Source organism: Calidris pugnax, unplaced genomic scaffold (genome assembly GCF_001431845.1).
Source record: "Calidris pugnax isolate Ruff unplaced genomic scaffold, ASM143184v1 scaffold211, whole genome shotgun sequence".
Lineage (NCBI taxonomy): Eukaryota > Metazoa > Chordata > Aves > Charadriiformes > Scolopacidae > Calidris > Calidris pugnax.
This window is the reverse complement of record NW_015091083.1, coordinates 1,590,584-1,602,736: the sequence shown is the minus strand read 5'-3', so window position 1 is coordinate 1,602,736 and position 12,153 is coordinate 1,590,584.

Genomic DNA, 12,153 nt, shown 5'->3' with positions numbered 1-12,153 from the left:
AAGGCAGTGAGTAGGCAGGGAAAAATACAACTGTTGCTATGATTTAAAAGTTAAAATAAATATTCTGTCACCTTGTCTTGAGCAATCCCGCATTTCACCAAGAAAAGAGAACTTTTAAAGTTGGCTCAGGCATGCACTTGTTAGTTTTCCAGTAAAAACACATCTCAAATTAGCTGAATCCCATTAATGCCTACTAAGCTAACCTACCCAGAATCTACTACTTAAAATCCAGGAACAAATCCAGAGATGAGTCTCTTAGGCAATAACCACTCAATAGCAGCAATGGTGATAGAGGTCATGGCCCTTGAATGCCAGAAAAGACTTTTTGCAGAGCCTGTTCTTCAGGTCAAAGGAAGGTGGTTTAAAGGAAACGTTGCATCCAACATCTGAAGAGACTAAAATGGTGCCGGGGAACAGCCTGTTCCTGATTTTTCTTTGTTGAGAAAGTAAAAAAGCAAGCAACACCCTCCCACCCCCAACAAGTCATGCTGTTAATTCAGTACAGAGAAAGAAGTGGAAATAGCTGAACCAGTTCAACAGAAGATGCAGCAACCCCGGGGAACAAATGCCTGCTGAAGTGACATCTCAAACGGGGTCTGTAGCTGACAGAACAACTGGATGAAGCCACAGGTTCAACACAAGACTCTTATCCATCTAGCAGGAGAGTAGATATTAGACAACAAAAAGTAGTCTTTTTTTTTCCTTTTTTTTTTGCCATGGCTACCCATATCCCAGACAAGGCTAGAAATAGACTTTTATGAAAATCCATTTATTTTAGGACCTTGTACTCAGCAGACCATCTCTGGTCCTTTCAAGGCATGCTGAGCCTTGGTATTGTGTTCTCTCTCCTGCAATTTGAAACACCCAGTGTTTCTTACATGCAAAACAACTGCAACCCTGTACACATTTTCTCCTGGTCTGCCACAAAATGAAGGCGTGTTTCCTGGCATGCAGTTTGTTGCTCTTCCAAACCGCCCGGAGCGGTCTGCTCAGCGTTACAGCCAATGCAGACTGCTGCGGTGCAGCATGCTGAGGAAATGTCCTGGAACAGTTTTATTTGGAGCTGACATCTCTGATGGGGAGCCGATGCCTCATGGAAAGCTTCAAAGCAGAACTGACACTACCTCTAGAACAGGACAGCTTCTGTTTCCTTCCCCCCTTACCACGGATCCTTCTTCTTGTATAAAACCAGCAGAAGCTGCATTGTCGGGATGGGGCTGGAAGCAGTAAACTGTAAACCAGAGGCCCAGCCACTTCTCTTGACTTCAACAGTCTTCTCCTCTGCCTCCCTAAGTTAACTGCACTTCTCTGCTTTCACTCACTTTTCTACCCCAAAGATGTCTAGTCTGTACAGGTCACAAGCTCTTTAAGCCACAGGCAACATCTCAATATACGTATGCTACCAGCCTAATGCAATGGGGACCATGACTAAAATATTTTAAATAATTAAATATCAACTAATAAAAGCCATATTGTGTGGGAGGGGCTGGTCATCTCTTGTTTTTATCTACTTGAAGGGTAAATGATTTGTAGCCCATTCCTGCATCAAGTACTCCGGAGAGTGCAACATTAAGGAAACATCTCCTTCTCTTCTCTCCCAAGATGTATAAGTACCTCTGGCCTTTGGGTGACAGCAACAGAAGGACAGAGAATGGACCCCACCAGAAAGGTGTTCCAGAGTATGAGCAGCAAGGCTGGCTCTTGTAAATTGAGTTGACTTGTCACCCATTCCCAAGTACTCACTGCAGGAAACTGTCAGTGCCACTAACACAAATGTTAGAATTCTGACTGCAGGCCCTAAGTGACCCTCCGGCCCTGCCACCAAACGCACCAAGCCAATGGGATCATCCCCTCTAGTTTCAAGTGGCTTGCATTCTTTACAGCAGCTGTATCATGATACCTGGCACAGCTTACTAGTGACACTTTCAAGCACACCTAAATCTCCTAGGCTGGCAACAACGTCAAGCACCACCACAGCCTAGCACATATGCCACCAGAAACCCAAGTTCACCAGCGTGTTTGATTACACTGCACTGTATCTGGAATGAACAAGGTGTAGCCATTCTCCCCTTGGTGCTCTCACCTACCCCATAACTGCTGCTTTGCCAGCTGTCCCGGTTCATGCTTCCAGCCAGTCTCACAAGCAAGAGGAGAAACTGGTGCTCTTCATCAACCTGCCCACGCAAGGCTTCCTGAGCAGGTAATCCAAAGTTCAACAGACACAGTGCTCAATAAGAAACTTCAAGGACCTGTCTCCTCTTCCTCCTGCTCTCTGCTTTTACTATAGCTTGCTGAACGCTCACATTTTCTGCCTTTCCCTGGCTCTGGTGAACACAGCTGTTGATAGCCACAGAGCAAGAACAGCTGGCCCAAAAGCAAGCAGCAGCCTCCCCCTCAGCTCACTTCAGTTCTCCTATGCCCCCTCTCTTCTGAGCAAAAGGAGAAACCCTGCCCTGACACCAAAGCTAGAAAATCAGTGTTTCACCCTCCCTTATGCTGCCTGCACACACAGATCATCACCTGGAGAGCAGCATCAAGGGCAAGCAGCATCAAGGGCAAGCAGCAACCATGGCCCCACAAGCACTACACCACCAGCACACACACAGGGAAGAGGAAGTTGTTATCGGGCCCCAGTAACACAAAACAGCTGCTGCTTGGCTCGGGCAGCCACAGCTCACCCCTGCTCGGGGCTGAGCAGCAGCTGTGCTCAGGAAACCTTCTGCTATGGCTTGTGTGAATGAGGAGGCACCTCAGGAGGTCCCAGTGAAATCAGCATCCGAAGTCTTCATTTGCCCAAGCTGTTTTCAGCAAATCAGCCCCGAGACTTCACTAGCATGGCTGTTCTCTTAAGACACCCTTTTTTCTCTAGGTTTTGCTGGCTCAAACAGGTGATGCTGCAGCACGTGCCCAACACATGACAGCTGTAGCTGAAAGTTATTGGCCAGGCACTTTGGAAACCTTGGAGATTAAAAAAAAAAAAAAAAAAAAAAAAACTCCCACTCTTCCAGGCAAAAAAGCATCCAAAGCCAGTGAACCTGAAAAAAAAAAAAAAAAAAAAAGGCAATCTCAGCCTTCCAGTGACCTGCCTTGGCACCTCAGCCCCAACTCAACTTGCAGCACAGGTTGCTCTGTCTGTGGCACACCCTTGCCCAGCTCCACCAGTGCAGTTCAAAGCTCCTCCACAATGCAGCTGGTTTTAGTGCAGGTTTGTTATTAGTCTCATCTACATGACAACCTCCTCAACTCACTGGAACGACCAAGAAACCCATGGAAACAGAATGAATAGCACATGGCAGCCCTGCAAAAGGTACACGGTCATTTGATGAGTTTAGTTTTAATTAGCTGTCATAAAGGGGGGGGGTTGTGGTGTAATAAATCTCAGAATAAGGATTAGCCTCCCTGTGCCACCTTGCTGGTCATTTTTTGGCAGGAAATGGCAAGACATGAAGGAATATTAAACCTCATGCTTCAGGGCTGGAGCCAAACAGATTCAGAGATGTGGAAGAGACATCTCACATATGCCTTATTTTACAGGAGAGGTCTTGCATTTTCCTTTGAAAAGAGCAGTGTTGGCAATAGGTGAAGTATATATACTTCAAAGCTGTTGTGGGACTGCACACATGAATGCACACATGTTGCAGGGTGGGAAGGAGCAGCCACAGTGGGTATCCATGCACTGAGGAGATGAGGCAGTCTCACCTTGCTGCTGCAGTGCTCTCTCCCTAGCAAGGAGAAACAGCTTTAAAGCTGAGCTTGAAAAAGGACAAGGTAACGAAGCAAACCTTTACGCAGTCCTGTGGCCAGAAACTGGCTCCATGACCCTGCTACATGGATCAGCAAAGCCCAGAATTTTCAGCTAGTAACTCAAGTCAACAGAGTGACAACATCTCTTCAGCGCTAACATCAGGTATCTACTCTGGCTTTTAATTCCCTCTGCAGATGGTTCTGCAGAAATGGATGTAGAGATGCATAGAAATACAGCTTTCATCTGGCCAACAATCACATACACCCAGAAGCATGAAGACTAATAGCCCAGTCCAGTTAAGAAAGGACTATTCTTCATTGGAATACCTGGTCTTTCCCTTAGCATGCACACAGTTCTCTCCAGCTCACGTGATTTCCTCCATCATTCATTATCTCTTCATCCCTAGAGTTCTCAGGTCGTCCCATTCATCCCTAGGATTTTTCCTGTGCTACATTAGCCTGCAAGGTTTTGAACTCCTTGTAGGGCTGCTACTCCTTCCCTTGGGAGATCGTTGCACAGTCTGACGGCTCTCACTAACATTTTCCAGAATTCCCTGCTGGCTAATGAAACTGCAAACATTCAAAGAAAAGGACAGTCTACTAAGTGTCCTGTGCATGCTGATGGCAGAACCAAGGTTCACAGCTGGAAAAAAAACCCCCATGGGTTGTCCCAGTGCAAGCCATGTGCATCTGCTGCCCATGTGGAGCCCTCCATCCCTTTCAGCCACTGCTCCCCTTCCTGCTTTGGTTCACATGCATGTGGTTTTCAACTGGTGAGATCATCTTTTGAAAAAGCTTTATGTTTGGCTACAAACAGACCCCAGGGCTGCATGTGATCCAGGAGAGGCACGGAGACCGTGTTAATGAGGCTCACCATTTCCTTCAAAACGGGATACTCACTGCATGTCACAAACTGCTGGGCGACCAGATTGCTCTCTGCTGCAGAAGAGCCTCTCTATTTCTCCTTGCAGATTGAAGTAGAAAGGGAAGTGCAAAACTTTCCACAGAAATTCCCAAGGCAGTTCCGGACCACAGGAACCTGCCTGACCCTCTGTGAGATGCTGGGGACTTCAACCTTCAACCCCAGCTGGGGGCCAGGCCTTGGGGAAAGCTCCATTGAAAACTGACCCACTCCAGGGTGCCATTTCCAGGAAAGCACGTTTTTTCTGGAGGTCCTTAGCCCAATACTAAGCACAGTCTAAATACTGAGGACGTGTAGGGATATGTAAAAATCAATAAATCAGCAAAAAGGAAAAAAAAGTTGTCTGCAGCTCTTATAACATCCTTGCAATACACTTAGACCCAGCAAACTAGAGAATGAGATAAAAGAGCTGGCTTTTATACTACAGGTCAGACTGCCTTTCTGCCTGGAACCCATAGACATTGTCTTGTAGCACATAGTGCTGCTACTGATCTCTTACTGTTGGGATTATTCACCGGGATGCACGCAAGATCACTTCAGATCCATCTTCTACTAGCAACAGGTCGCAACAACTGAGCTGGTCAGAAGTACACAGCACATTCATCCAGAGCACATGTCTCTTCCATTTACCCTGTGCACCTTGAATAGCCATATTAGCACATGCCTACTGTCATGGTTTCAGCTGAGATGGAGTTGAATTTCTTGCTGGCAGCTGGTATAGCGCTCTGTTTTGGATTTGGGATGAGAATAGTGTTGATAGTGCACTGGTGGTTTAGTTGTTGCTAAGCTCTCAAGGCCTCTTCTGCTGCTCACACCACCCTGCCAGCAAGCTGGCTGGGACTGCACAAGAATTTGGTATAGCGCTCTGTTTTGGATTTGGGATGAGAATAGTGTTGATAGTGCACTGGTGGTTTAGTTGTTGCTAAGCTCTCAAGGCCTCTTCTGCTGCTCACACCACCCTGCCAGCAAGCTGGCTGGGACTGCACAAGAATTTGGGAGGAGACACAGCCGAGACAGCTGACACCAACTGACCAAAGGAATATTCCATACTACGTGATGTCATGCTCAGCATATAAAGCTGGGGAAAGAATAAGAAAGGGGGAGGATGTTTGGAGTGATGGTGTTTGTCTTCTGAAGTAACTGTTACATGTGATGGAGCCCTGCTTTCCTGGAGATGGTTGCATCCCTCCCTGCTGGTGGGAAGTGGTGAATGCATTCCTTGTTCTGTTTTGCTTGGGTGTGCGGCTCTTACTCTACTTATTAAACTGTCTTTATCTCAACCCATGAGTTTTCCTTATTTTTCTGATTCTTCTCCCCATCCCACTCTTGGCCCACAACACAGGGTGCCACAGAGGACTGCCATTGTTTAACCCCAGCTGGCAGCTAGGACCATGCAGCTACTCACTCACTTCTCCTCACCATTCCTGAGGGGTTGGGAGATGAGGGGAGAAAAGGAGGGGAGAGGAGAAAAAAAAAAAACAACCAAAACCTCTTGGGTTGAGACAAAGACAGTTTAATAGAACAATAATGGAAAAGGAAAATCATAATTATGGCAAAATAACGTATAAAATAAAGTAGTACAACACAAGTCATAAGAAGCTCTCACCAGTGATTGGTGAGACCACTGATCTCAACCCAGTGATTGGTTGCCCAGCCCATCCCGAGCAGTGATTGCAGATCCTTGCCCACCGAGCCAACCTCCCTTTATATACTGAGCATGATGTCTATGGTACAGAATATTTCATTGGCCAGCTTCTTCTGTCTCTGCTCCCTCTGCTTCCGTGGGAAGCTAAAAAAAATATAATATAAACATCACCTGGCAACAACTAAAGCAATATGCATTTATCAACATTCCTTTCATACCAAATCTGAAACACAGCAGCCACTAGAAAGAGAGTTAACTCTATCCCAGCTGAAACCAAGACACCTACATAACAGACTTCATGTAGTTCTGATTAAAATCATCACCAAGGATTTCAGCTGCTCCCTAACAGCACTGCCCATTGCGCTGATATCAGCAGAGCTTCCTCTCTGAGCAAACTTTTTTCTGGCACTTTACAGGCTTATCTGCTTGCTGGCAACACGTGGATCACACAAGGTACCACACCATACTAAGGATATTCTTGTTACTGCCTGATGCCATGAGGGTGCAGGACCAGCTTGCAGGTAATACATGTTTCAGTTTCCCGAGAACATGAGGAACTTCTGCCCCATGGTACAGTTTATGTTAATCATTGTTCAGCTGCTGACTTCAGATTTGCTGCATCCACCAAGGATGAGCAAAGCTGCTCAGAAACATGCCTACAAAAGGAGGTGGGTGTGTGTGTGTATAGCAGATGAAATCTCAGGACCTTAAAGCAGAGTTTATGATTAATTTAACTCTAGGATTTGGTTAAATCTTGACTTTGTTTATTACCTTTTTTTTAAAAAAAAAAACTAGTCATGAATAGTCACTTCTAAACATGAGCATTTTCAAGCTGAATAAATCCCTCCTCCTTTCTTCTCCATTCTTTAGTATTATAAGAGTTATGCAGGAAGATTTAACAGTGTTTACACTTACAAGCTCGTGCTCTACAATATAATCTGCATGCAGTAAAAAACAGGAACCACTTAGATAAGTCTATGACCCTCAAACCAGTGTAATTGGTTTCACCTGTCCCAGCTTAGAGGGTTTAAAATATATAGGCACTTTTCACGAAGACAAGTTATTTGTTTGCTTTTTCAAACAGACTGTACAATCCCATCCAAACAGCTTTAGTCTTTTTAATTGGGACCAGGAGGATATTGGGCAAGTTCTGCATGCTAGCAACGGACCTCTCCTTCAAACATACTTCATAGTTCAAACATAACTCCAGACAAGGCACAAGTTGAACATCACCCAGGGCTAACCAGGAAGCCCCAGATCAGGCATAGACTTTTTTCTCAGACCCTTTGGGGTTTCCCTGCCAGAGGGAGGCTGAACAGGCAAGCTCCAGAAGAGCTGCCCCGCAGCACAACCTGCTGGCATCTCTCAGCCAAGGCAGGACTGCTCCAAATACATTATCCAGCCCAGCAGCAGCACAGAAATACAAGGTCTAAGGGCATGAAATTACAAGGAAGATGACCCAAAATGCTGTAGAGCAAAGACCAGCTTTGCCCACAATAACAAGCTATCCAGCAAGACCAAAAAGTCAAAGCAGTGTCCTAACCCCGAACTGCTTAGGCCTTCTAGCAGATAGGAATCATTACAGCTCTAAGGCTTTGCTGTTGTTTATCCTGGTTTGTTCTAGAAAAGCACAAACTCATAAGCCCATGCTTTGTGCAAGATGAAAGCATTTGCTTTTGAATCCATGGGCCAATTGCAGCTGAGCACAACAAAGGTAATTAAGTTTCACAAGACTTAAGAGGCCATAGAAAGGAGACAACTAGAGCTCCCTGGTCAGGGGAGATGCTGCAATATGAACTTGCCTTTACTGCATACCAGAGAACCCACAGTGTAAAATGCCCTTCGAAACGCTTCAGTAGGGCAGGGCTCAGGTCTCCTTTTTTTTGATGCCAGAAATGAGCAGCCACCGGACAAATCTAGAGAGACCAACTCCATGATACCTCTGCTTCCAGAGCTCCCTGGGTGTTTTCCGACTACATGCATTAGCTGTTTTAAAGGTCATGCTTAAGAGTTCTGCACGTGCGCCACAATGGTCTGGACACCACATGGCATATTGCAAACAAATTTGCGGTCAAAACATTCTTCATTCCTATTATTCCTTTAAATGTTTTAATATTCCATTATTTCCTTTCTTCTCTGCTGTCTAGAACAACATACTTCTAAGACAGGCAATTAAGTAAGAGGGAGGTGGCATTTAGAATTAATCTAATCTAAATTTAATTCCAGGATGTTCCTGTGTTTTATTGAGAAAGAGGCCATGCAACAGGTTGAAACCCAACGTGCGTCAGACACGCTATGCTTCACAGCAGCAGAATGTTGTTTTTGGCAGTCCCTTGGCAGATGTCTTCTAGATAACTTGGTAGGACCCCGTCTATTGTTACATTGTGAATTCAGTAAGCAAACTTTTAAAGGTGTTGCGTTTCCTCATCTAATGCACTCACTATTAACTATTGTAACACTACACCATGAAATGCAATGGATTTTCCCCCATTTAAAGCCTCAAAAGCAAAATGAGCGAAGCCATTGATTGTAGGAAGCTGGCTTTAGCCCAAACAGAAACAATGGACTGGAGGTAGAACCAGCCAAGTGAATGTTTGCTGCTGGTGACCTTCAACACAAAGAGAGCCAGAAGGGAAGAAATCCTAATTGCTTCAGACTTGTGTATCAAGCCACCACTACAGCAGAGCCCTTTAGAGGACGGCATGTGCAATCCACTTCCCACAGTCCCACTGCTCTCCTTCAGTGCTCACGAGCAGCTGGATGCAAAACAGAACCAGTAAAGCTGCCAAATCTTTACAATTAGGATTCAGTGTACAAGCCAGAAAACACACCTTGACCTTCAGAGGCCAGGCTCCAGGTCGGTATTATATTTTTTTTTTAATGCCTAAACTGAGCTAGTAGGGGACAAAACCACTGGGATGTAAAGAAAAACCTACTTGACATTTCTCCACCTGGCGCTGCACTTTGAGCAGCATTGCAATAGGACAAAAGGTAATGGTTTGAAACTAAAAAGGGGTAGATCCAGACTAGATAAGGTTTTTTTGTTGGTTTTTTTTGTTTTTTTTTTGGTTTTTTGTTTTTTTGTTTTTTTACAGTAAGGGTGGTGAACACTGGAACAGGTTGCCCAGAGAGGTGGTAGATGCCCCATCCCTGGAAACATTCAAGGTCAGGTTGCACAGTGTTCTGAGCAACTTGATCTAGTTGAAGCAGGGGGGTCGGGCTTTAAAAGTCCCTTCAGATCCAAACCATTCTATGATAAGCATGAAGATCTCTAACTTGTATGCAGAAATGCACCGAGGCTAAGACTTGCTCTGGTGCTCAGCCTTACACTAAAAAAATCAGTTTCTGCTGAGAAAGTACTTCACAGCTGGAAGTGGAGTAACTCAAGAACAAAAAAGACAGGCTGTGCCAGTATCTGAAGAGGAGACCTGGATGTAAACATACCAGGTCTGTGGGAACTGCAGCAAGCTTCTGATGAATACTCACCTTCCTGTAAGAACCTGTTAAGAAGCCACAAAGGTTTTTATGGTGGTAGTTTCTTCTAGCCATGGCGTAGTTGTAATATTCTCACTGTGTCCATGAGAAACTCCCTAAGACTCTTGTATATAGAGCTGTAACCCAATTCCAACTCTTGGAATAATACCATACCCACTTAAATTATCCCCGAATGGTTGTATTTGTTTTTAATAAACCAATGTTAGAAAGCATGTTTTTACAAAAGAAAATTCTTTCAGAGTTTTAAGTAATGCCCCCTTCCTCTCACTTCCCTTCCTACTCCCCTCAAGAAATCAGTACAGTAGTCTAATATTAATCTCTTCAATAGGAAGGACATGGACCTGATGGAGCGGGTCCAGAAGAGGGACACTAAAATGATCAGGGGGTTGGAGCACCTCTGCTACGAGGACAGGCTGAGGGAGCTGGGGTTGTTCAGCCTGAAGAAGAGGAGGCTCCAGGGAGACCTAATAGCAGCCTTCCAGTACCTGAGGGGGGCTACAGGAAGGCTGGGGAGAGCCTGTTTACAAAGGCCTGCAGCGGCAGGTTAAGGGGCAATGGCTTTAAGTTGGAGAAGAGCAGATTTAGATTGGATACTAGGAAAAAGTTCTTTTCTATGAGGGTGGTGGAGCACTGGAACAGGTTGCCCAGGGAGGTGGTTAAGGCCTCTTCCCTGGAGATATTCAAGGTGAGGCTCGATGAGGCCCTGGGCAACTCCATCTAGTTGGGGGTGTCCCTGCTGACTGTGGGCCTGGACCATTCTATGACTCTAAGTCTGGTGATGATAGTTTGCCTTTGTGGAAATAGCTCAGTCAATGTAAAAAAATTTTTAAAATACTGCGGAGCACTAGCAGAACAGCCCCAACACTGACCCTGTATGCAGAAGACACCTCCTACAGACAGGAGTTCACTTACATAGGCAGGGATAAATTACAAGGAAGAGCACTATTGCCTGGATTCACCTTATCAAAATGCAAGCATTTACTTGAGATGTCTAAATGAGGAGAAAAAGAAGTGAGCTGAATCTGAGGTAACGCCCATCTCCTTACCTGGGAGACAGCAGGGAGTGCAGGAGACAGCTCTTATCTCAGTATCTGGAGTAGAACTCAAAGACCACATGCTTAGAGCTGTGGTTAGTGACTCACCTGCTTAAGTCATGCAACTAAGGTGAAACCTGAGATTCCTACCAAAAGATAAGTGTCTGGACTCAGTGGTTGCAGAGCAGCATCTGCTTGACATCTGCTAACAGCTCAGAGCAGTCGTGCTCAAACACCTCAACAGGGTGCACCTCAACGACTCCCTGGGTGCACTGGGGGATGTTTCCCAGCACCTTGTTGCATAACTGCACATGGGTGGCTCCAGGAAGATGGCGGAAATCAGGGTTCACTTCCCTTCTGCTGAGGAGAAACCAATCAAAAATAACCTTAAAATACAGTAAAATTCAGTCCCTCAAACTTTTTTTTCCCTCCAGGAAACATCATGTGAATTTTGTGGCTTACACACTTCAAGCCTTCCAAGGAGGGAGACTCCCAAAACCACACTATCCTTTTACCCTGAGAGATGTTTTAACCATGCAGGTGTGGTTCCTGTGCAAGCACTGAAAAATGTGACTTGACACTGACAACCAAGTCATCTCACTCCTAAAGCCATCTCTTTCCTTTCCTCAACACAATTGCTGAAATTTTGTCCTCAAAATTTGTATTGCGTAAGATTCAGGAAACAACCTCCCATCCATTTATTTCAAACCCCTTGCCTCTGTGGCTGCTTGTGCTATTTCCAGCTGTTTTCATAGCACTTTCAGTTTGATGATGAACAAGAAGTCTACAAGGCATAAAAACACCCTCCAAATTCCAAACAGCCAAAGCATTTGGATTAAAAACAAAACAAAACAACCCCCCAAAAATCCAAAGCAAAGCCCAGCAGCTCAAATTCTGAGGTTTGCCTATTATCAGCTTCAAGATTACATGCAAGCAGGATTAAATAAGAGCCAACTAATTCAAAGTGAAATGCACACTATCGATCTGTTTAAAAATAAAAAATACAATGCACCTTGATCCAGCATTTTGCTATTGGTATGTACGTGTCATTCAAATAAGATGTATTAATCACTGAAGAATAGTTGCTGAAAATCAAGTGTTTTCTACTCACTCTCTCAGCTGCAGATCTTAGGTGGTGAGCTGCACATGCAATAAGGTTTCAAAATTACCAGCGATTCTGAGCTGGTCCTAAAGGCAAACCAAAAGCCAAAACAGAGCCTGATGCTCTACACATGAGAGACAATAAGCAGTGAACGAGTCTGCATACCTGGGAGGCTGGCAGCATACTGCTGGGAAGTTACTGCAGTCACCCT